The sequence below is a fragment of the Odocoileus virginianus genome, chromosome 18 (assembly GCF_023699985.2).
Source record: "Odocoileus virginianus isolate 20LAN1187 ecotype Illinois chromosome 18, Ovbor_1.2, whole genome shotgun sequence".
In the NCBI taxonomy this organism is placed as follows: Eukaryota; Metazoa; Chordata; class Mammalia; order Artiodactyla; family Cervidae; genus Odocoileus; species Odocoileus virginianus.
Window position 1 is genome coordinate 26,939,857 of NC_069691.1, and position 27,414 is coordinate 26,967,270.

The following is a 27,414-nucleotide window of genomic DNA, read 5'->3' on the forward strand; positions in this document are numbered from 1 at the left end:
TGCTCCAGGCCCTGAAATTACGATGAATATGACACAGTTCATGTTCTAAAACAAGATCATGGTAACCTTTTTTACATAAAGACATGTTATTATTTTTTCTGTTTTTTCACTTTATTAGTAAATTTCTTAAAAGTAGTTCCAAGTAGCATTTGAAGCAAATCATAATCAAAAGAGTTAAAAGCAGTAACATTTCATGTGGTGGTCAAGAAGGCATTTTTCAGAGATTCTTCTCTGAATAAACAGTCATCATAATTTTTAAAGTCATATATTATGAGGGAAAAAAATAAATGAAATGTTAATGTTTAAGTATCTGAAAGTAAGTATATTCATACTTTAAAATTCATACTTAAAATCAGAGTTTTAAGTTTATGATGAATATGAATGCATGGTGAGTTTAGTGTATGTTTTTTGGTATGGAATGCATCCTTTTATTTCATGAGTTAGAAAATACAATTCTTTCCAGTATTTTTTTTTTCTTTTTCTTTTAAATACTGATGAAAGAGTGAATCCTCTAGAAGTCTCATTTTCTCACTAAGATTTTCTAGTAGAGGGTATGCTCCCTTTTATAATCTGATATATTAATTGCATAAAGCCATTTCAGTGACTGAAAAAAAAAGACTTGTTTCAGAAGCACAAAAAAAGATTATATTTCAAAAACTTTGAAATCAACGTTGTTGATGTTTAAGGGCTACAATGGGGAGATCAAAATGAAGAATTAATGGCAACAACATGGTTCTATCTGAGGACTTTATTAAGAATAAAGAATTAATATTAGATGAATGTGGCATGTATTATATTTATTAAGTTACGAAGCCATGATGTATTGTAATTAAATATTGAGGGTTGGCAAAATAGGGTATCTAAATGAAAATAGCCATAAATAAAGATTAACAGTATTGTTTTCCCTTGTTCCTCTCTCACAGGCATTATGAGATCTGTTATTATATTTTTAGGTAACTGTTCAGATCTATTATTTCCACAACAGCAATACTGTCCACAAATGGGTCTCTGTGCCAATGAGCCATCATATAAATCTTTATTCATCATTTAAACAGGAAGGATTGAAAACTATAAATTTGTCAAAAAAAGTAACACAGCAGCAGTCAGATGGAACAGTCTCATTGTGGTTGCTTTCCTCGTGTACTACTGATACCCTCTTTCTGCTATCTCTCTTACAAAGGAGAAGTAGGTAACAAAGGTGTGGACAATATGACAGAATACTATGTACCATAATCAGAAACAAGCAAAGGCATCTGGATGCCTAGAGTCATTGAGTTTCTACTCTTCACAAATGGTAAGTGGCCAATGATCAAAGGATTTATATGCTAACTATTCACAGCTAATAGTTTCCTTTAAAAACTAAAACAAATACCCAGTTGGAAATAAATAAAGTGTAAGAGATACTACTATTTTTTCAGTTATTACTGAGTAGCATGCTGGTTCTGTTTTCCTAATAATTACTTTTTAATATAAATGTGAATAATTAAATGAATAGTCTTACCCTATCAGAAGAGTAGAGATGTATGCATTACAGAACTTCAGACTTTTGATTCCAATTTAAAGTACAAAGACAAACTGATTTTTCTTTTTTAGCTGAATAAAGGTGAAAATAGAGCCCTAATACATAGAATTCATATTTTTATATGAAACTCCATATTATTCAAAGCAATACAAAAATAAACAACTTGATAAGAGTCTAAGGACCCAAACTATAAATAACCAGCTCTAGAGACCCCATGATAATTTTCTAGTAAATATAAAATGGTTGCTGAGCGTCCTGGCAGCTTATACTCAGCTCATTAGAGGTATCCAAATGTTTGCTTCATAAAGGAATCACTGAAATATTAAAGTGCTAAATAATAGAAGCCAATCTTGTTTTATCCCCAGTCTTATATATACTTTATAATAATTTAGATGAGTATTTTCTTCTTAAATTATCTGACAAGTCACCAGCACATTCTTTGTTCACCCCTACAATAATATTTGCCTAAATGTATATCAACACACACACGAGACTTGGTACTTTGCTTATCAAGCACCTGAAGTATGTCCCTATAGAGTAAAATCCAATATAGAGATTTTTGCTGGTTTTCACCCATTTAACGACTAATTTGGCTACCTGATGTGAAGAACTGACTCACTGGAAAAGACCTTGACACTGGGCAAGATTGAAGGAAGGAGGAGAAAGGAATAACAGAGGATGAGACTGCTGGATGGCATCACCAACTCGATGGACATAAGTTTGAGCAAGCTCTGGGAGTCGGTGATGGACAGGAAAGCCTGGCATGCTGCAATTCATGGGGTCACAGAGTCGGACACAACTGAGTGACTGAACTGAATGTCCAGTTACATCATGCTTATAGTAAACTTGTCTTAAGCAAAATGCTAATCATCCCTGGTTTCTGATGTTTTTGCACAGATTAAAACTCATTTTTAAAAAAATTCTGTGTAGATGTTCATCAGATATACATCTTCCTTCTCATTACAGAACTTTAAAATGAGCCACACTTCACAGCTCAAAGTGTAGAAGATGTCATTAAACTAGCTGTCTAATCAAGAAGGTGTAAAAAATTTAATTAAACTAATAGCAGGCTGACTCAATTATTCCAAAATATATTAAAAGACATGACGTACATGTGATTATGACCATAACTCATATACACTTTTTATTTACATTTTGTTTATCTCACAAAATTGTGCTATTTCCTTGGAGATACTAGTATATACATATTCTATTATATATATATATATATACACACACACACACATATATACACACACACATATGCACATATACACGCATGCACATGTAAATGACACAATTATCAGTACCATATTTTAAATGTGAATCATGTCATTGTTTGCATTTTTATAATAGAATATAATGTAACTTTAAGCTAGTACTTAAGAGATCACTGTGACTCCTTGCCTTTCATGTGAATACTACTTTCCATATTCTACTCTGGCATTTCTGCTAAAATCAGCTACTCTTTCAGCTTTTTATAATGATAAAATTCATCTTTACTAAAAGATGTTGAATAAAACTCTAAGGTAAATCATTCAAGTTTCATGGGTAAACCTCATTGCTTAGAATTGTTATATTTTTCCTTAATGAAGTTCTTATTCTTGTTTTTTCCATCAGTTGCTGTTTGCACTTAATATCCTCAAAAGTTTAAGAGTCTCCAAAGGAAAACTCCAAAGGAAAAGTAACGCTCCAAAGCGTTACTCTAACTACGTGTAGTTTCACTAAAAAAAAAAAAAAACAAAAAAAAACACAACACTCCAGTTTTCACCAAAGCAGAAATATTAAAGGTGTTCCTGTGGGAAACAGTGAATATTGCTTTGTTTTAAAGCTTCAGTTTATATGCATCTCTTTTCATATATCTTGAAGAGAAATCCATTCATAGTTAAGAAGGAGGCTGGATGAGATAGCCCTGTGCTTGGTAATGGCAAAGGGATGTCTCCCTTACAGCAGAAACAACTGGTGATGCATAACAATCAAAATAAGGACCAGTTTTACACTTGCTGTCTTTGCTTCTACCTAAGTCTATTTTAGTTTTCTGAGAAGGAGAGAAGAAAAGAAAAAGTTACTCTTGCTTTTGGGATGCTGGACCGAACAATACTATGGTCAAAGTGAAGTGAAGTCGCTGTCGTGTCCGACTCTTTGCAACTCCATGGGCTGTAGTCTACCAGGCTCTTTCATCCATGGGATTTTCCAGGCAAGAATACTGGAATGGGTTGCCATTTCCTTCTCCAGGAGATCTTCCCAATCTAGGGGTTGAACCCAGGTCTCCTGCATTGTAGTCTGACGCTTTACCCTCTGAACCACCAGGGAAGTCCTATGGTCAAAAGCGTTACCCAAACTTCTATTCTACTTACATGTGTATAGAATACACACTGGCAAAGGACTGTCAGTGTTCCCAACAATCCCAAGTGTCATAAATTTCAGAGATAAGTATATTTTTCAAACATGGTTTCGATAACAATGATGTCAAAGACACCCCAGTATGTCAACACAAAAAGAATTATTCTTCAAGAGAAATCCTACACAAAGGCTCTACATTATTGCTGAAAAGAGGCACTTGGGATCTCATTTTTCCTTTAACTTATTACTTGTTTATGAAGCATTTAAAAACATAATCAGTAAGTAAATCTGTATTTTAAATAACAGTCTCTCCTTTGATGGCAGTGATAGTACATAAAAATTACTAGCTATGCTTTTGGCTAGCATTTATACTATCATTTTAGCTTTGATCATCCTTCCAGTAAAATGTCTAGATTTCTTCCAAATAAATAGAACATAGAGCTTCACATCGCTATGAACCCATGTCTTGCTAAATATGATTTTAACATATAATGCCAAGGGAAAGAAAAAAAAGCTTTATTATGCCTTTAAGACACTTAATTGCTAAGGTGAAATCAGGTTTTGGTGTGGAAGGATCAAGACCTATTGCAATGGCTGGAGGCTCTCCTCTGTAACTTCTGAACAATCTTTAAACTACTTAGTAAGCATTATTCCAGATGGCCAATTGGCAGCTGAGAGCAACTCTACTCATCAAAGCATATGGTCCACTGATGGTTGACAACTGTCATTCAGTCAAAATTCACTAGAACTACTTGCCAATCATAAAACATTCACTAAATAAAGGGGATCAAAGCCTGAACTGACATGTACTGCCTGTCCTGATTAGATACAAAATAATTAGTCACTTTCACTGTAAAGCTCCACTTGGATATAGCAAAACATATCCCCACTGGAATGGAAAAAGTTTGCTGACACATTTTGGGGGACTGATCAGTTCAGTTCAGTTCAGTTGCTCAGTCGTGTCTGACTCTTTGAGACCCCATGAATCGCAGCATGCCAGGCTCCCTGTCCATCACCAACTCCCGGAGTTTACTCAAACTCATGTCCATCGAGTCGGTGATGCCATCCAGCCATCTCATCCTCTGTCGTCCCCTTCTCCTCCTGTCCTCAATCCTTCCCAGCATCAGGGTCTTTTCCAATGAGTCAACTCTTCGCATGAGGTGGCCAAAGTATTGGAGCTTCAGCTTCAGCATCTGTCTTTCCAATGAACACCCAGGACTGATCTCCCTTAGGATGGACTGGTTGGATCTCCTTGCAGTCCAAGGAACTCTCAAGAGTCTTCTCCAACACCATAGTTCAAAAGCATCAATTCTTTGGCGCTCAGCCTTCTTCACAGTCCAGCTCTCACATCTAGACCACTACAGATACTGCAAACCGCCATAAGCACTCTTCTGTTCCTTTAAACTGGCTTCCCTGGTGGCCCATCTCATAGCTCAGTTGGAAAGAATCTGCCTGCAATGCAGGAGACTCCCGTCTGATTCCTGGGTCAGGAAGATCCCCTGGAGAAGGGGTAAGCTACCCACTCCAGTATTCTTGGGCTTCCCTTGTGGCTCAGCTGGTAAAGGGTCTACCTGCAATGAGGGAGACCTGGGTTAGGTCCCTGGGTCGGGAAGATCCCCTGGGGAATGGAAAGGCTACCTGCTCCAGTATTCTGGCCTGCGAGTTCTATGGACTGTATATATAATCCATGGGATTGCAAAGGGTTGGACACGACTGAGCAACTTTCACTTCACTTCACTGGTGGCTCAGTGGTAAAGAATCTGCCTGCTAATGTAGGAGAAGAGGTTTCGATCCCCGGGTCAGGGAGATCCCCTGGAGAAGGAAATGGCCACACACTCCAGTATTCTTGCCTGGGAAATCCCATGGACAGAGGAGCTTGGCAGGCCGTAGTCCACGGAGTCGCAAAGAGTCGGATAGGACTTAATCACTAAACAACAACAACAACTCCTTTAAACAGTTTTCCAGGCTGTTTAATGGGCATCGTTTTTATGAACAATGGAATGCAGAAGCATGTTTTAACTTAGGCATATTCTTTCAATGCCTTACATCTGTTCACCACTATTATAATCACGGTTGTAAAAGTATCTAATACTTGAGTTAACCAATATGTGTAAAAAATACAAATTTAAGCTTCATTTAATTAGTTTTTAGTGAGGAATTTCTTTCTAATTCCTTAGTTAGCTAGTTCATAACATAAATCTGTAAATGCCAAATTTTTTAAACTAATAAGCTACAACTTCAGATAACATATTTTCTAAAAGCATCATATATCACTAACATCTATTTTTATTTTTTTTTAATTTTCAATAACGCAATAGCTGCATTTACTTTATGTTTCAGAGAGTATTAGAGAGTAAGAAAACTTAATGTGAAAGAAGTCTTACAGACTTAACCTTGTCAAGATCCCAGTCATCTTAGGCCAAATATCAGCTCAGAGATTATTTTAATTTTAAGAAACAAGTATTAAATGGTCAATATAAAGGGTCAAAACAAGTCAGAAGCAAAAATCACTTCGGCCAAACATCACTTATTAAAATCTCTGTGACATTTTATCAAGTCTATGGCGTGTCAGACTTCTTGACAGAGTAAAGAATGAATGGGAGTATTTGAGAGAAAAAAAAGAAAAAGAAAATATTTGCTTTATTTTTGATTTAAGGAAATGTTGTCCAGTATATATATGAGAAGTAGAGGATCTAGAGTTATATACACTGAACCTTGCCATGTACTAGGTGTGGCCTTCAACAGCATTCTTAAATTTTCTAAGGCCTTAGTTTGCATTAAGGATGATAATAGTAATTATCTCACAGTGTGGAATAAGACCTAGGGCATAATTAGGGTTTCCTGGTGGCTCAGACAGTAAAAATTTGCCTGCAATACAGGATATTTGGGTTTGATCCCTAGATCCGGAAGATCCCCTGCAGAAGAGAATAGCTACTCACTCCAGTATTCTTGCCTGGGGAATTCGACAGACAGAGGAGCCTGGTGGGCTACAGTCTAGGGGGTCACAAAGAGTCCCACATGACTGAGCGACTTTCACTTTCACTTTAGGTCATAATTAGTCTTTAATAATTGCTACATACTCAGCAAATTAATTATCATTACCATCTAGTGCAGCTAAGGTTTAAATTTTCTGGAACTAATCATAGTCTTATTTAATTTTATACAAATCGTATCAATAAAAAGTAGTGAATGACTTGGTATAGCAGCATTAGTTCACAAATTCCTTTTTAAGACATTTTATTAATTGACATCAAAACTCTAAAAAGTAAGTAAGGTATTGTTTCTCTTTCTCAAATGAGGCAATTTAGGCTCAGAATGGTGAATGAATTTGCATAAGTTCACAAAACATTTTGCTATCAAATTTACAATTAAAACCAAGATTATCCTATTTTCTATACCATTCCTTTTTACTGGCTCTCTGTACCGAACCAATTAATTTGTTTGCTACCTTTTACAGGCCATCATTTATAATTCATATCATAATAAGAGATATACTCTATATAAATAACATAGCATGAATAAATGTATAACAAGCTTCATGTATCTTCCTCCATAAAAGACATTCTAGATGAACAAACCACTTTAGGGTCCAGATACAGAAATTCAGAAAATGTGTAACTACTATAAAGTGATTTTTATAAGATAATTTTATATCCTTAACATCTCTCATTGTAGAAAAATATTGATAAATTTATTTCAAAATTATTTTTAAAATTTAATTGTAAAAATAGAAGAAATTAAAACCCATGAGAATATAAATCTCAAATGATGTTTTTTTAACATTTAAAATGATTTAAGTAATGGTCAAATAATTTTATACATATGTATGTATGCCTTTCTCTATCTTGGTCACTCTGTCTCCTCATCTCTCTTTCTTTGTAAAATAATCTCTGTCTATATTAAGTATACACATACATAAGTATATACAAAAATTTGACATCTGAAGCTATTTCGTATATCAGAAAAAAATGCAGAAAGTTTATTTTAAACATATATTTTAAATGTCTATAATTCAGAAAGTAGTTTTAATTTTTGGAAGCTCTTTATATCTAAAATAGACAAAGCAAGAGAATTCCAGAAGAACATCTACTTTGGGTTCATTCACTCCGCTAAAGCATTTGAACATGTGGATCACAACAAACTGTGGGAAGTTTTTAAGATGGGAATACCAGACCTCCTTACTTGTCTCCTGAGAAACCTGTATGCAGATCAAGAAACAACAAGGTAGAACTGGACATAGAAAAAAGGACTGGTTCAAAACTGGGAAAGGAGTATGACAAGGCTGTATAGTGTCACCTTACTTATTTAAATTCTATGCAGACTACTTCATGCGAAATGCCAGGCTGGATGAATCACAAGCAGAATCAAGATTGCTGGGAGAAATATCAACAACCTCAGATATGCAGATGATCCAACTTTAATGGCAGAAAGTGAAGAGGAATTAAAGAGCTGACTCTTTTTGACCCCCATGGACTATAGCCTGCTAGGGTCCTCTGTCCATGGAATTCTCCAGGCAATACTGGAGTGGGTAGCTATTCCCTTCTCGAGGGGATCTTTCCAACCCAGAGATCAAACTCGGGTCTCCTGCATTGCAGGCAGATTCTTTACTATCTGAGTCACCAGGGTAGCAAAGAATCTCTTAATGAAGGTGAAATAGGAATTTGAAAAGCTGTGCGAGGGTGGGATGTTTCAGGAGAACAGCATTGAAACATGTATATTATCTAGGGTGAAATGGATAACCAGCTCAGGTTGGGTACATGAGACAAGTGCTCGGGCCTGGTGCACTGGGAAGACCCAGAGGGATCGGGTGGAGAGGGAGGTGGGAGGGGGGACTGGGATGGGGAGTACATGTAAATCCATGGTTAATTCATGTCAATGTATAACAAAAACTACTGTAATGATGTAAAGTAATTAGCCTCCAACTAATAAAAATTAAAAAAAAAAAAAAACTCAATATTCAAAAAACAAAGATCACGGCATCTGGTCCCATTCAGTTCAGTTCAGTCGCTCAGTCATGTCCGACTCCTTGGGACCCCATGAATCACAGCATGCCAGGCATCCCTGTCCATCACCAACTCCCGGAGCTTATTCAAACTCATGTCCATCAAGTCGGTGATGCCATCCAGCCATCTCATCCTCTGTCGTCCCCTTTTCCTCCTGCTCTCAATTCTTCCCGGCATCAGGGTCTTTTCCATTGAATCGACTCTTCACATCTGGTGGCCAAAGTATTAGAGTTTCAGCTTCAGCATCAGTCCTTCCAATGAACACCCAGGACTGATCTACTTCAGGATGAACTGGTTAGATCTCCTTGCAGTCCAAGGGACTCTCAAGAGTCTTCTCCAACACCACAGTTCAAAAGCATTGCTTCTTAGGTGCTCAGCTTTCTTCACAGTACAACTCTTACATCCATACATGACCACTGGAAAAACCATAGCCTTGACTAGATGGCCCTTTGTTGGTAAAGTAATGTCTCTGCTTTTTAACATGCTATGTAGTTTGGTCATAACTTCCCTTCCAAGGAGTAAGCGACTTTTAATTTCATGGCTGCAATCACCATCTGCAGTGATTTTGGAGCCCCCAAAAATAAAGTCTGACACTGTTTCCCCATCTATTTGCCATGAAGTGATGGACCAGATGTCATGATCTTAGTTTTCTGAATGTTTATCTTTAAGCCAACTTTTTCACTCTCCTTTTTCACTGATCCCATTACTTCATAGCAAATAGAAGCGGGGAAAGTGTAAGCAGTGTCAGATTTTATTTTCAGGGGCTCCAAAATCACTGACAACAGTGACTGCAGCCATGAAACTAAAAGACACTTGCTTTTCGGAAGGAAAGCTATGACAAACATAGACAGCATATTAAAAAGCAGAGACATCACTTTGCCAACAAAGATTTGCATAGTCAAAGCTATGGTGTATCCAGTAGTCATGTATGGACGTGAGAGTTGTGCCATAAAGAAGGCTGAATGCAAAAAAATTGATGCTTTTGAACTGTGGTGTTGGAGAAGACTCTTGAGTCCCTTGGACTGCAAGGAGATCAAATCAGTCAATCCTAAAGGAAATCCATCCTGAATATTCACTGGAAGGACTGATGCTGAAGCTGAAGCTCCAATACTCTGGCCACCTGATATGAACTGCTGACTCACTGGAAAAGATCCTGATTCACGGAAACATTGATGGCAGGAAAAGAAGGGGGCAACAGAGAAAGAGATGGTTGGATAGTATCACTGACTCAATGGACGTGAGTTTGAGCAAACTCTGGGAGATAGTGAAGGACAGGGAAGCCAGGCATGCTGCAGAACATAGGGTTGTAAATTATCAGTATGACTTAGTGACCGAAAAACAACAATAACAACAACAACAATATTTAAGGTTGAAGAAAAGTTTTGAAAGTTTTATTTTGTGGAGTTTTAAACTTCTGAAAAGTTGGTGTAATGCTGGCTACCAAAATATGCATATTTCATAAATATATAAATATGAACCCAACAAAACAAAGCCAACTTTGTGCTTATGACAGATCAAACTAACTACAAGTATATATAACAAGTCTACAAGTGAATAATATTTAAAATAATTCACAACAGCTTCTCAATTCCATCAAGACTAACCTCCCAAGAGAACTCTAAAAGCCTCATTTAATTGATTCTCTTTCCTTTTCCTTAGTATCCTAAATTTCATCAGTTCATAATCACTGTTTGAAAGGTATCTTTCCAACTTCAGTTTCTCAACATATTTTCCTTATTCCCCCAAAACAAATCCATCACCAAGGGCTAAAATCTCTAGCTTGTTCATACCTATTTTTCCTCTCCATTTCCATTACTTTTCAGTTCAGAACTTCAGTTCAGGACTTTACACATTAAATCATCACTGACCACAGTCTGAATTTTCCCATCCCTTCTCCATAATTCTACTCAAACAACTCTTTAAACTTCCATGCTGATCATTTTGTTACACTGATAAAACATCACTGCCCCTCCCCACCCACTGTTATCTAAGAATGATGTTAGAAAATTTTAAATGGAAACAGTAGAAAATGTCCTTCTGATCTTTAATTTTCCTTCTAGCTGCAGGACCACTGTCCTACACACTCCTTCAGCCAAGTATCTCTTATCTGCATAGATGCTGAAATTAAGCAAATTACTCATATTTCCTGAGATGTTAGGTTGATTTCATACCTCTTTATTTTTGCTCATGGTGTCTGAAGTTTACTGAGAATGGCCTCTCCCCATTTCATTTCCCATCAGATTAGCATTCCATGAGAAGACACTCATTAGCCTTTCTTGTGAGGTCCACTCATAAATCTATCTAAGCCCCTCCTTTTATTTTCAAGGGCATTGCTTTACATATTCTTACATTTCCAAGTGTGCAGAGAAAATTATGTCTGTTTTTTTCTCTTTCTTCAGGGAAAGATTTTGCCTATTCTAAAGCAGTCATGATGCAATTTACTCAAGTGAAAGCCCATATACAAAGAGGCCTGTTTATCTTTTCTACTCCTTTACCTAATCTTATATGTATAAGTTCAACAACACAGGTTCTCATGCCATTTGCTTTCTCTTCATTAATATACAAATATCTCTTTAAGATGCATGCTGGCAGTTACCATGCAGAAATGTCTGATGAATCTCGTTACAAAAGCTTTCTGGTTCTGCAATCTAGGTATGTAAACCAAACACCTATTTGCTGCAGTTACAGTTCAAGGGTCTCATTTACTTTAAAGTCAGTCCTAACCTCTACCCTCAATTCCAGATAGGCCTGTCCTTCCCATTTCAACTATGAAAATTACATTATTATTGTGACTTTTTCACCTCGGAAAGCATATGCTCTCATGTCATTTATCTAATAATATCATATATCTGTCTGTTGGATGTTACAACATTAAAAAAAAATGCTTGTCACCTAATTGGGAGCGTGTAATCATCAGATTTAAAAGCCTTATGGAGCATATAAAATTAATGAGAGGGAGTAGAGTTCAGAAGGAAAGCACCTAAAAATAGAATCTAATTGTGTGGCTATTTGGAAATAGATAAAAATGATGGGAGAAAACAAAACATTATGAGGAAAAATGGAATACATTTACAATTACTTAAGGTGCAAAACTAAAAGTTAGGCCCCAGGGTCCATGTTTAGGAAAAGACAGGCCATAGTAGAAATGAATTTACATCAAAGAGGGGCTTTAAAGTAGATATTTAAAATCCTTTTTAGAAAATTTAAAAAAAAATTAATGGCAGATTAGACAAAAAAAATATGGATTATTTTAAGCTCAATTGATAATAATGCTGTATTTCAATCTAATACATATGTATTTGGGCTGCCAAGTCAATATAATAAATTAATTAAATAAAAAAAACATTGTGTTCTTAACTCAAAAGACATCTATGATAGTTTATAAAATGATGAACACAATTAATATGAATCTTCAAATCTCAGGAATGCATTTTAAATGTCAAGACAGGAAAGAGACATCCTAAAGACCTTAACTACATCATGTCGCCCACAACAGTATGTTTGCAGTGATGCACTAGCACAGATACTTCTTCTAGTCCAAATTTAATTGACTGTTTCTACACTTAATTAAACATCTAATGTAGAGTTGGGATATAATAGTAAGGTAAACTGTTTTGAAATCTCATTAAATAGAAGCCACGTTGCATGTTCATTTTAAATTACATAAATTTCATTAATAAAAATCACCATGTGCTCCAGCTATTGTGATTTTCAATTACTTACATAGTAAGTTAATTAAACATTTTTGTAAGGATCTCTTTGTATCTAGTTTTCAGTATATATATATAAAAATATATATTTAAGTAAATTCCTTATGAATCTCTCAGTCTCCCATATAAAGATAACAAAAACTTGTATTATCAAAATAATAATCCTAACCTCTATTGGATGGTGGATGCACGTCAAGGAAATCTTTAAACAAGAAAGTATGATGCAAATATATTAGATAACAACATCTTGACTATAGGAATTCAGTATATTCTTCAATTAATAACAAAAATTAATAATCAATTTTAAGACATTGTTAAATGATCAAAATTTGAGAGTAAAAGTCGTTGGTTTTGTCTGTTTTACACTTATTTATACTTCTCAAATATTTATTTAAAATATTTAGACCATTTGAGTTTAAATACTGAATAATTTAAGAAAAAGATATAGGGCATTCTTTCTCTATAGAAGAATACCCTTTTTTAATTGGAATATGCTGATTAGCACTATCTTTTATAACCTATCCTTATTTAGATCCTTAGTAAATGCTAATAGAATCATACAATGCCTACGCTTAAAATTAATGTTTGAAACTTCTAGAAGTAAATAATTATTATTTCAAATAACACTTTCCCCCATGGCTGCTACTGGTGCAGAATGTTTTTTTTTTTTTCCCTCTTCATGCAATTTATTAAGAATTTATATTTTGCTCTGCAGAAAAAGAACTTCACTACATGCTATTATAGCTTCTATTTCTTTTAATTTCCATTTCTTTTTTTTTTTCTTTGAATCTTGTAAATCTGGCTACATGATAACTCTCATTAAGCATGGCACTGGATCTTGCACGTCTTTATTGCACCTTAACATTTGGAAACCATTTTTGAGTCTTTGAGTGATATATAAACCTTATGCTTCTCTTCAAGTCCTGGACAGATAGTAGGGGTTTGCACAGAAAGAAATCAAAGAGCAAATAGAAACTAGAAAGCTTTTATTTTTCAATTATATTGGGAGTGTAGAATGGGGAGTTTACAAGGGCAGTTTTGCTGTTTATTTCCTGCAGAAGAGACATTCCTCTTTCAAGGACCCAAGAAAGACAATGCAAGCTGGCACTATTTGAAGCTAATCTTCCAAAGTACAACGTATGGAAACTAAACGAGGTAAATGATTGTTCACTCAATTGTAGCCTGTGCTAATCATGCAAATGAACAGGATCCAGCAGGAAATCCATATCTTTCATAAAGTGCTGTCTTTACAACACAGCAAAACAGCATCTTAAGAGCCCTTTATACCACTCATACATCCTCAGTTTCTCAAAGCACTTTCACACTCAATATCAAATTGCTTCTTATCTCTGATTTTACAGAAAGAAAGTGAAGGACAGACAGATGAAGTGATTTGCCTATGGTCTTATAACTAATAATGGACAGAGCCAAGTCTTCAATCCAAATTTGCCATTGTTTTCTTTTGTTTTGCAATATCAAGTTGATCAGCATTGCATTATAACTCTATTATAAATCATTCCTTTATAGCATTCTAATATATTTACATTGTCTCTTCATTACAAAAATATCTGAAGATGTTTAAAGAAATGCTTAAAGTACACTAGGAAAGCAAATGGAAATCTACATAAACAACAAACCACTAATATTCATATCACATGTTTTATGATCTTTGTATAGATATTTAATGAAGGTTTTATATTTTGGCTCTCACATAAGAGTCAAAGCAAAGAGATGAAAAGATAAATTTTAAAATACACTCTACTAAAACAAATCAAGAGTTCAAAAGTGACAAATTTTTTGTGGCTTAGGACCCATAAAGAGACAGTATATGATGGTTCATTTGTTCCTTTAAAATTACCTATATTTTGTTTCCTAAATATATATACACACAAAGCACTACACAGAGAGAGTAAAATATTTCTAGACTCTCTATCTGCTAAGATCTAGGCTTTCCAGGTGGTGCTAGTTATAAAGAATCTGCTGCACAAGAGACGTGAGCTGAACCCCTGGGTCGGGAAGACTGCCGGAGAAGGAAATGGTGAACCCACTCCAGTATTCTTGCGTGGGAAATCTCACAGCCAGAGAAGCCCAGTTGGCTATGGTCCACGGGCTCACAAAGAGTCAGACACGGCTGAACTGCTATCTTTCTAGCACCAAATGAAATAGGCTTGAAAAGTCACACAGTGTCACTGTGATCATTTCCCCAGGTTCCTGAGAAAAAAAACACTTAGTATAAACTGTTCTTTTAGGACTCATCTGAAGATGATAACATGTCAAAAGAACAAATATGATTCTTTTGTGAAAAGACAGAGCTATGGTTAAAATGCTGAATTAATTCTCTTTTTCTCTCTCTGTCTTTATATCTTTCTCCATATACATATTCTGTATATGAATATACACAGGAATGTATATATGAATGCATATATACACAAATATAAATTACATACATAACTTGTTCTCTATGTCCTCACTTATATCAAAAATTAACAGAATAAAGTGTGCTCTCCTCCCTCTCTTCACTGCCAAGGACTTTCATTCAAAATTCTTATCACACTTTGCACCACAAAGTATGAGATAAGAATTACTACAGGAATTAATATGCAGAATTTTTGAAAAAGACAAAATCACTGGGAATTAATTTCAACACATTTTGTCCTGTATGTATCAAGAATGAGTGGACTCTTCTGTAATCTCCTGCACTGCCTAAAATAAGTCTATTCAATTTAAGAAAATAATTAAATAATTTAAAAATGCTATTTCTCATCTTATCTCTAGTGTTTCCTAATTCATTTGGCTACATCTCTGTCAAAAATACTTACACAGAGGTTTTCTGTCCATGAGCTTGTCAAACATTCAAGAATGCCAAGTAGGAACGGAGAATACGCCTGAGGCTTGGTCCAAGAAAATCTTGAATATAAAGTTTAAGAACCAATATATTCAGGGAACTAAACATGTACTAAATGTGGGTACAAGGTGTCCACTTATATGTGCCAACTTGTCAGTTAAGTTCTAGTGTGTGGGCTTGACTTAACTGGGTAGTAATTTTGGAAGCATTCTCCTAACTGCTGAGATAAGTTGTACAATAACCACTACTTCCCAGAGCTACTGACCTAAATTTATGATATCCTGAGTCTTCCCGAGCCTGATAAATTCACCAGACCCACCATCCCTATAAACTTGCTTTCCTTCATCATCATGGACCCTTATAAGACATTCTGATATTTGAAATACATTTTGATCCATATTTGAATCTTAGATAGCCAGATCATTTTTAGAGGGAGGTTTTTTGTTTCCTTTTTTTTTTTTTAAATATAAGTTCTTTAAAAAAAACAAAACAAAACCGAATATGAGCTCAAATGATTTGAAAACTTATGGTCAGAGAAAAAAACCTATACCTGGATATTTATAGCACCTTTATTCATAACTGCCAAAACTTGGGAAGTGACCAAGATGCCCCTCAGTAGATAAATGGATAAATAAAACATTCAGATAATGGAATAATATTTAGTGCTAAAAAGAAATGTAATATCAAGTCATGGAAGAACATGGAGGAACTGTAAATCCATATTATTAATAGGACAGAAGATAATCTGGAAGGCTACATATTGTATGAGTTCAACTATATGACTGACCAGAAAAGGTAAAATTATATAAATGGTTAAAAAAAAATCTGTGGGTGCCAGGGTCTAGAATGAAGGGAAAAATGAATAAGTAGAGCAAAGAGGACTTTTAGGGCAATAAAACTACTCTGTATGATACTATAATGGTGAACACTTGTCTTTTTTCATTTGTCCAAATCCACAGGCGGTGCAACGTGATAAACGTGAATCCTCAGGTAAACTGTGGGCTCTGTGTGATAAGGATGTGTCAATGTAGGTTCCTCAGTTGCCACAAGTGTACCATTCTGGTGAGGAATTTTGCTAAAGAGGGACGCTCTGCATACGTTGCAGCAGGAAGGATATAGGAAGTCTCTATAGTTCTTCAATTTTGCTGAAAAACTAAAGCTACTTAAAAAAAAAAGTGTCTAAAAAGAAATAAAAAGAAAATGCCACTCTGAAAACAAAACAGAACAAAAACTGATTTGAGACAAAAAATCAGCAAAGCATCAGATACAAATTTTTCACATAAATTAGACTGAACAAATAAATATATTCAAAGTATTCCCAATTGATAGTTCTCCTTTTGAATTTCCAGGTACTATTTAAGGTGTTGCCAATTAAATTTGATCAGCACTAACATAGTATTTTCAGTCTGATTTTCAGATCATGTAGCACAAAATCAGCATGAAACTTCTAATCCAAAAATTAACACAGCTGGATAGCAGAAGTTACATCAAGGATACTAGCTGATGTGTGAATAATGTTTGATTATTCAGGGTTTGAAATTTTCCTTTAAGTTTTGAGAGCTATTTCAATGAACGTTGTAAATATTTGCATGCCTGTGTTTATGTCTACTTTTTTCTACCTATTATTGAGCATGTCTACAATGCTGCAGAGGATGAGATGGTTAGATGGCATCACCGACTCAATGGACATGAATTTGGGTAAACTCCTGGAGTTGGTGATGGACAGGGAGGCCTGGCATGCTGCAGTTCATGGGATCGCAAAGAGTCGGACATGACTGAGCAACTGAACTTAACTGAACAATATTGCAGACAGTGATTGCAGCCACAAAATTAAAAGATGCATTTTCCTTAGTAGAAAAGTTATGACAGGCCTAGACAGCATATTAAAAAGTAGAGGAGTGCTCGCTTCGGCAGCACATATACTAAAATTGGAACGATACAGAGAAGATAAGTATGGCCCCTGTGCAAGGATGACACGCAAATTCGTGAAGCGTTCCATATTTTTCAAAGAACAATTTCCCCAGAACTTGAAAGATGCTCAGATTCAGAGTGTCTAACTCTTAAAGGACAAAAGCTTTACTAAAGAAAATAGTAAATGAAAAAAAAAAAAGTAGAGGAATCACTTTGCTGACAAAGGTACATGTAGTCAAAGCTATGGTTTTTCCAGTAGTCATGTATAGATGTGACAGTTTGACCATAAAGAAGGCTGAGTGCCAAAGAATTGATGCTTTAAACTGTGGTGCTGGAGAAGACTCTTGAGAGTTCCTTGGACTGCAAAGAGATCAAAACAGTCAATCCTAAAGGAAATCAGCCCTGAATATTCATTGGAAGGACTGATGCTGAAGCTGAAAGCTCCCCTACTATGGCCACCTGATAGTAGAGGCCACCTGGTCGGCAACGAGCTGACCACTGGAAAAGACCCTGATTCTGGGAAAGAGTGAGGACAGGAAGGGCAACAGAGGATGAGATTGTTGGATGGCATCACTGACTTGATGGACATGAGTTTGAGCCAACTCTGGGAGATAGTGAAGGACAGGGAAGCCTGGTGTGTTGAAGTCCATGAGGTCACAAAGAGTTGGACACAACATAGTACTAAACAACCAAAACAATGCAAGACATTGTGCTGAGTAGTAGTTATATTATTTTTTTTAAGTGGCATGATTTCTATCCTAAAAAAAAATTCCATCTATTAAACAGATTATCCCATTTTTATTTAACAGGTAAACAAATACATGTTATATCATAAATGTTGCTGCTGCTGCTAAGTTGCTTCAGTTGTGTCCGACTCTGTGCGACCCCATAGACAGCAGCCCACCAGGCTCCCCCATCCCTGGAATTCTCCAGGCAAGAACACTGGAGTGGGTTGCCATTTCCTTTTCCAATGCATGAAAGTGAAAAGTGAAAGTGAAGTTGCTCAGTTGTGTCTGACTCTTTGTGACCCCATGGACTGCAGCCTACCAGGCTCCACCATCCATGGTATTTTCCAGGCAAGAGTACTGGAGTGGGGTGCCATCACCTTCTCCAATATCATAAGTGTATTAAAGACAAAAACTAATGTTGAGAAAAATATTATTTATTAAAATTGTCATGTTTATTTATTGCTAGGTAAATTAAAAGACACTTATTCCTTGGAAGGAAAGTTATTACCAACCTAGACAGCATATTAAAAAGCAAAGACATTACTTTGCCAACAAAGGTCCGTCTAGTCAAGGCTATGGTTTTTCCAGTGTTCATGTGTGGATGTGAGAGTTGGACTATAAAGAAAGTTGAGTGCCAAAGAATTGATGCTTTTGGACTGTGGTGTTGGAGAAGACTCTTGAGAGTCCCTTGGACTGCAAGGAGAACCAACCAGTCCATCCTGAAGGAGATCAGTCTTGAGTGTTCATTGGAAGCACTGATGTTGAAGCTGAAACTCCAATACTTTGGCCACCTGATGAGAAGAGCTGACTCATTTAAAAAGACCCTGATGCTGGGAAAGATTGAGGGCAGGAGCAGAAGGGAACAACAGAGGATGAGATGGTTGGACAGCATCACCAAATCAACGGACATGGGTTTGGGTGAACTCCAGGAGTTGATGATGAACACGGAGGCCTGGTGTGCTGCGGTTCATGGGGATGCAAAGAGTTGGACACCACTGAGCGACTGAACTGAACTGAAGATTCAGCAAAGATTTCATTCTTTAAATCATATTTTTCTCTTTTAATGGTTCATTTATAATTCATTATCAATTACCAAGTGCCTATATTTAGGCAGACAGTATGCTAGGCATCAAGCAAATGATGGGGACTCAGAGTTAGACACCAATCCCAAGGAGTTTATTAGTCTTTGGACCCTCAGTCAATGTCTTTTCTGGGTTTTCTATCAACTGGTTGATTTTATATTCCAATAAGACAACAGTTCTTACTTGATTTTCTTTGCTTATCCATTATTATTTTTATTTATTTACTAATTTCTCTTCTAGCAGTATACATGAATATTTCCTAAGATCTCAACCCTCACAGTTCAGAAGAACATTTGGCATATTAGGGGAGACAAAATAAATAATTTTGTAATCTTTATACCATAAAGTTTATTTATTCAGATTCTTCTTACAATAGAGAACATAGATTGTTATTGTGTATAGAAAGGTTTGATTTATCCTCTAAGTGTCTGGTGGATAGCTGTCAACTACTTTATGGCCACAATCCTCCTAACTAAGCTAAAAGAGATGGTATAAGAAAGGCCACAGTTAACAGGTGAGAATAATGACACCAATGAGACTCATTTTCTGTATCCATGACTTTTGTAGCCTCTTTCATCATAGATTCTGACTTGACTAAATGACTGGGTTCCTAACGGAACATTAAGAAAATGTGACACAAGCAGGGGTTTGAAAAGTGTTTACCCAATGAAGCTCATCCTTTCTTGCTGCTGGGAACTCCTTGAAATCCAACTCTCAACTCTCAACTCACAGCATGTTTTAAGCCATTTCTTTTATTTCACAGCAATGGACAACTGATACAGAGGCTTTGGCCCACACTCTGTGTGCTTTGTCACAATCATATGTTCGAGTGTGTCCCTCGGGGAGGAATTTTTATGACCCAGCTAGCGAGAAACAGTGTGCCTCAAGCATCAAACTACCCTCTAAGTCTAGGGCAAATGGTGTTTTGGTTATGGTGAGCTATCAACAAATAAGCAAAACCCATAAATCTAGATTACTTTTATTAGATTATAATTTATTTACAGAAAAAGCATGAAAAAGTCATCAACAGAGAACTGCCTGCATTGCAGTCAGACTGAAATATTTATTCACAATGCACATATTTAAGGGTAAAGAATAGAATGAGAAACTCCCTGAATTCAGGACTTTCACTGTCTAGTTAGGCAGAAACTATTATCAGAGGCAAAGCCAAATATGAGATAATGTTATGAAAATCATAAACTGAGTTTGAAAAAAGAAGAATAAAATAACAAAAAAGCAAACCCAAATGAAAATAAGAAAGCCTTGACTCTCAGGAAAATTTTTCCCACAATTATTTTTTCTTCTCTCCTATGTTTTCCTCTACTCTTTACATTCTCTTGCATTTTCTCTGTGACGGTACTGAATTGACAGAGAGACCAGGTGAAGAAAGTGGTGGTTAATATCTAACACTTTTTTTTTTTGTTTACAGATAGTGTTGCTTGCTTGATATTTATGAGCCAGAACACTGAAAAAACCTAAATGCTCATCAACAGAGGAATGGATAAAGAAGATGTGGTACATATATATTAATATAAGCAATATTACTCAGCCATAAAAAGGGACAAAACTGGGTCATTAGTAGAGATATGGGTGGAACTAGAGAGTGTCGTACAGGATGAGATATGTTAGAAACAGGAAAACAAATATCATATATTAACACATATATGTGGAATCTGAAAAATATATATATATATATCAGTTCAGTTCAGTCTCTTAGTCGTGTCTGACCCTTTGCGACCCCATGAATCACAGCACACCAGGCCTCCCTGTCCATCACCAACACCCGGAGTTTACTCACTCATGTCCATTGAGTCGGTGATGCCATCCAGCCATCTCATCCTCTGTCGTCCCCTTCTCCTCCTGCCCCCAATCCCTCCCAGCATTAGGGTCTTTTCTAATGAGTCAACTCTTCGCATGAGGTGGCCAAAGTATTGGAGTTTCAGTTTCCACATCACTCCTTCCAATGAACACCCAGGACTGATCTCCTTCGGGATGGACTGGTTGGATCTCCCTGCGGTCCAAGGGACTCTCAAGAGTCTTCCCCAACACCACAGTTCAAAAGCATCAATTCTTCGGCACTCAGCTTTTTTAATAGTCCAACTCTCACATCCATACATGAACACTGGAAAAACCATAGCCTTGACTAGACGGACCTTTGTTGGCAAAATATACAGATGATCTTATTTACAAAGCAGAAAGAGACACAGACATAGAGAACAAGCATATGGATATCAAGGGGAAGAGGGGTTGCAATGAACTGGGAGATTGGGGTTGATATATGTACATGACTGATGCTATGCAGGTAACTAATGAGAATCTACTGTATACCACAGGGAACTTTACTCAGCGCTCTGTGGTGACCTAGTCAGTTCAGTTGCTCAGTCATGTCCGACTCCTCAGGACCCCATGGACTGCAGCATGGCATTTGGGTGGTGACCTAAAGGGGCAGGAAACCCCCAAAAGAGGGGATATAGGTATACATATGGATGATTCCCTTTGCTCTACAGTTGAAACTAACACATTGTAAAGGAACTATACTCCAATAAATGAACAAACAAATAAAAACTAACACATTATAAAGCTACAATACCCTAATAATTTTTTTTAAATAGTGTTGCTTGGTACATGCATTTACACTGCACTATTTTTAACCTATCGTTATCTATAAATTGAGTTGAAAAATTCCAAGTACTTAAATATATGGATGTGCTTATTTAAATAGCTTAAGCATAAAGTCAGAAAAATTACATAAAAGTTCCAAATATAAAGTTTGGGTCTTCTAAGTTAAATTCCCAAATCAGTTTTTCACACAAATGGTAAAAAAATCTACTGATTACTATTAATAATAATAAAAATAACTGCAACTTGGTGATGTAATAATTTTTTGTTTACTATAAAGTTATTATTGAATATTCTTAAATTTAATTTATGAATATAACTAATATTAAGTATATTACACAAGACAAGAACAAACAATTTTCTTAGTTTGTAGCATCAGGTGTTTCCTTAAATATTGAGTAAGTTTAAATGCTATTTCCCAAGACTACACAAGCTTTATTTTTGTTGTCAATTGAATTAGGTTTTAAAGTTACTGCTATGAATTTTTAAAGAGAACTTCTTTAAAATATCATGTCATAAAATACACAGTAGTGCCCTATAAATCATGTCAGTATAAATATGAAGACTCCCGAGAAAGAAATATTTTAAGCAATAGCTGGAAACTTGCTGGTAATCATGTGTAAAGACAAAGTGGACTGGAGCACTGAATGAAAATAAATTTATAAGAAAAAAAGGAGAAAAGGGGGAAGAAGAGATATACAGAAAGGCAGGGCAAGATAGCATTTAAATGAAAGTTCTCCATATTATTCACTTTAAAATCATTCCATTATTTTCCATGCATTAAGGTCCGTATCTGGAACATAGGGTGAAAGGTCCTTCTTTTTTTTCTTTTTTTTTTCCATTTATTTTTATTAGTTGTAGGCTAATTACTTTACATCATTGCAGTGGTTTTTGTCATACATTGAAATGAATTAGCCATGGATTTACATGTATTCCCCATCCTTCTTAATTTTACCCCTGACCACCACAGTACAAGCACTATGAGACCATCATGACCTCCCTTTTTCCTGTCCTATGCATTAGACAGTCTAGCCAACTTGTTTTCTTCAGGTTGCTCTTCTTTTCAAATGAATTTTTTTTTTCCCTATACAGAATGCTTTTCTTCCTTTTGCCAATCAATATACTTACTACACTTATACCTCAAGTCCCAGTTTATTTGCCATAATTTCTCTGGAAACTTTCCAATCATTTCAAAGAAAGCATGCCTTCTTTTGTAGTCCTATCAGACGACTCATTCTTATTATCATGTTTATCACTTTTCTATAATCATCTGTTCATGGGTTCATACTTCCACTTAATCACCAGTCAATGAAGGACATTGGCAATATTCCAAAACTCTTTTCAATGCCAGTCCACACCTGCCATATACAAAAGGTACTTAATAAATCAGAATATATAAATACATGAGTGGTTTGAAACAAATAAATACAAGGCAAATAAATACATCAGCCACACTTATACAAAAAGCTACTCTTTACATTGTTTAATGTTTTCACGTGCATTGCCACATCCACTAGCCAATTACAATCATTGGCTGTTAGTTGGCAAGTCTAAATCTGTCTGTTGATCCAAGACAAACTGTATGTTGATGACTGAAAAAAAAAACTGGAGGTAAACAGTTGAGAAATTGAAAAAGAGTCATTTTTTAAATGTTAGTGTAGACTAGATATAATTTTTTGAAAAACCAAGAAAATCACCAACCACAGTTGATTTTCTGATAGAATTCTAAAAAAATCGAGTTCTTGATCTTAGTCATATCCAACTGATTTTAATCAGCATCCTCAGCTATAATACCTTGAATGTAGGTATTGGTTTTGCTTGTGCTTCTTCTCTAATTGCTTTAAGTGTAGGTTAGGTTGCTTATTTGTGATTTTCCTTTTTCCCTAAGGTAAGATTTTACTGCTGTGAACTTGTCTCTTAGGACTGATTTTGCTGGATGCTGTAGGCTTTGAATTGTTGTGCTTTCATTTTCATTTACTTCCCCGGTGCCTCAGACAGCAAAAGCATCTGCCTACAATGCAGGAAACCCGGGTTTGATCCCTGGATTGGGAAGAGTCCCTGGAGAAGGAAATGGCAACCCACTCCAGTACTCTTGCCTGGAAAATCCCATGGATGGAGGAGCCTGGTGGGCTACAGTCCATGGGGTCGCAAAGAGTCGGACACGACTGAGCAACTTCACTTCACTAGGTATTATTATTTTATTTTTGATTTCTTCTGTGATCCAGGAACAAAAGAAGGATGTCTACTCTTGCTACTTTTATTCAACATAGTTTTGGAAGTGTTAGCCATGACAATTTGAAAAGAGAAAATAATAAAAGGAATTGAAATTGGAAAAGAAGTAAAACTGTCACTGTTTGCAGATTACATCATACTATACACAAAAGATCCTAACGGTGCCACCAGAAAACTACCAGAGCTCATCAATTAATTCAACAAAGTTGCAGGATACAAAATTAATACTCAGAAACTATTGCATTTCTGTACACCAACAACAAAACATCAGAAAGAGAAATCATAGAAACAATCCCATTGACCATGACATCAAAAATAATAAAATACTTCCTAATTGTCTTACACTGTTGGTGAGAATGTAGGTTGCTACAGTCACTATGCAGAGCAGTAATGGAGGTGCTATAAAAAACTAAAAATAGAGCTATCACATAATTCTGCAATCCCTGTAGTTCACTGCAGCACCATTCACAATAGCCAGGAGATGGAAGAAACCTAAATGTACACCAACAGAAGAATGGATAAAGAACATATAGTACATAAATACAACAGAATATTACTATTACTCGGGCATTAAAAAGAATGAAACAATGTCATTTGCAGCAACACGAATGGACCTGGAGAGCATCACATTAAGTAAGTCAGAGAAAGACAGTATCATATGATATTACCTATATGCAGAATCTGATAAAAACATGCCACAAATAAAACTTATATACAAAACAGAAACAGCCTCATAGACAAAGAAGGGACTTATGCTTGCTGGGGGGACAGGTAGGTGGGAGGGACAGATTGGGAATTTGGGACTGACAAGTATACAATGTTATATTAAAAATAGATAACAAGGGCCTACTGTAAAAAACTATATATATATTATATATATAATATATATATACAAAACCATATCAATTCACTTTAAAGTTTATAGATTAAAAGTAAATAAAAAGGGAAATACCAAGATAAATACAAATAAGCCTTTCTGCTTTTAACACAATTGTTAAGTATTATTTACATTAAAAAGCAGTTAAAATCGGTAGTGTTCCTGCAAGAATACTGGAGTAGATTGCCATTTCCTCCTCCAGGGGATCTTTCCAACCCAGAGATCAAACCCATGTCTTTTGCATCTTCTGCACTGGCAGGCAGATTCTTTACCACTGCACCACCTGGGAAGCCTGTTGGCGCTTACTAGTCAGAAATTTAAAAATTCTTTTAAATAAATCTTATTGCTTGTCAAAAAAAAAAAAAATCAGTAGTGTGATGGCATTTATTTTACTGAGAGAAAATATGGTAATTATTAGAATATAGTACATAGAATGACATCCAAATTATTTTAAATTTTTTGTACAGCTGAGAAATTAGCTTCTGTTATTATGCCTTATGAGACTGCTGTATGTGTGAGAGATGAATGCATACACACAGATCCATCTAAGGTTATTATAAGAAGCATCAGATTAGGAAAAAAAGAAGAAAATGGTAAGTCTATGAGATAATGAATATGTTTAAAAACATCAAAATAATAAGAATAATAATAGTACTTTCACCATAGAGTTATTGTGAGGAACAAATAATTTAATATATGCAAAGTACTTAAAACAATATTTGACAACAGTATGTGGTTAGTAAATTTTGACATCTTATTGTCAAAAAAAAAAAAAATCCCCAAAAACAGAATTGTTTCATCTAGAAGCAGGAGATTACAATTTATGACTATAGGAGTCAATTTAGCTCTCAAAACTTATGTAACGTCTTTTATGTTTGCTATAAGAGTAAAGTCAAAGTAAGATGTTTATGGGTAAGAAAACGGCATCTTAGTGCTAATTAAATTTATCAGCATACAAATTTTAAAAAGAATAAACATAAGGGATAATTTTCTTCTATGGACAATTCTTTATTTCAAAATAAGTAGGAAAATGGACAGAAAAATAGAAGTCTTTCTTCCAAAGTGAGTAATTTAAGAAAAAAAAATATCCTGGATGATGTTTGTGTTTTTAATTAAAGATATAGTCCCTTGTTCATGTGGACTGATAAAAATAAAATCAGTCCACAATAAAATGCTCATGGTGAGGCTATATATTCTTAGAATTCAGTCACATATGCCAAAAAATTAATGAGACCTGTAGCATAATTTTTCTACCTTGTGGAAGTATCTGATAAAGTAATGTGTGATGATAAATTGGATTTATGGTGAGATGCTAGATTCAATCTATGGTAGTAAATCTTCTAAACTAACTTCTCTTAGCCTGCAAGCCAGATTCAATGTAGTGTTCAACAACTGTCCCTTGAATCAAACCCAATTTGACATACTTGTATCTCCCTGTAAAATTTTCTTTTATATGAGGTCACGAAGGGTTCACAGTAATACTTTGAAAAGAAATATTCTAAGTAAGGTAATTGAAAATCCCTTTCAAACACATTTCCTTACTTCTATATATATCTATTTACACCTTTAAGTTACACTACTTGATGCTTCATGTTTTTTTTCTTTACTTGGAATGCAGATAGATATTTCCAAATCAAAGAAGATTTACTGATAAAGAGCTTTTCAGTGAGGTTTATTTGCCTTTCCCTTAGGATTTATCCTCCATACCAGTGACCATTAGTTGCTAAATTCAATGATATTTCATAAAGTCCCTGGCTTCAGAATATGAAAAAAAAAAAGAAAAAAGGGAAAAAGTTAGAAATTGGAACTACCTAGAGCTATCTGCCACAAGCCCACATGTGTATTTCCACAATCTCTTGTGAGAAATTCTTAGTGTTTGCTTTTCATCAACTCATTTGTTGGTATCACGTATATGTTTTACTATATATATATTGCACTTCCCTGGTAGCTCAGATGGTAAAGAAACCACCTGCAATGCAGGAGACCTGGGCTCATCCCTGGGTTGGGAAGATCCCCTGGAGGAGGGCATGGCAACCCACTCCAGTATTCTTGCCTGGAGAATCCTCATGGACAGAAAAGCCTGGAAGGTTACAGTCCATGGGGCTACGTAGTCAGACACAACTGAGAGAATAAACACATATATATTAGTGGGCAACTCTGAGTCCTTATTGTGGCTATCTTTAAACCAGTCACTGAAAATTCTCTTTTCTCCCAAATTCAGATTATACATATTGGAGTCAAGGGTTAGTAATTATTCAGTGACTACCCAACATATTTATATTTGGGTCTTAACTGCCAGAATACTTAGATACCAAATAAGAATTAGTAAAAGTCATCTGTTTATGTAGTTATCTACTCTAACTCCTTAGATGATGAGCTCTGTTTTGTTTTGTTCTGATACATTATTTTTTGTGAGATGTAATGTCTATGCATTACTAACCCAATGGACATGAATTTGAGAAAACTCTGGGAGAGAGTGAAGGACAGGGAAGCCTGGAGTGCTGCAGTCCATGTGAACACAAACTGTCAGACATGACTTAGC

The 27,414-nt window shown here is 35.6% G+C and overlaps 1 protein-coding gene and 1 non-coding gene across 39 annotated transcripts in view; one reads left to right on the forward strand and one right to left on the reverse strand.

The window, feature by feature from the left end:
• Window positions 1–27,414, reverse strand: part of PTPRD (protein tyrosine phosphatase receptor type D) — a 2,322,816-nt gene that overhangs the window by 2,134,351 nt on the left and 161,051 nt on the right. The gene's annotated exons all lie outside the window — the stretch shown is intronic.
• LOC139039557 (U6 spliceosomal RNA) lies at window positions 17,322–17,428 on the forward strand. The gene has a single exon (XR_011492898.1). It is a non-coding gene; the product is annotated as a U6 spliceosomal RNA (small nuclear RNA).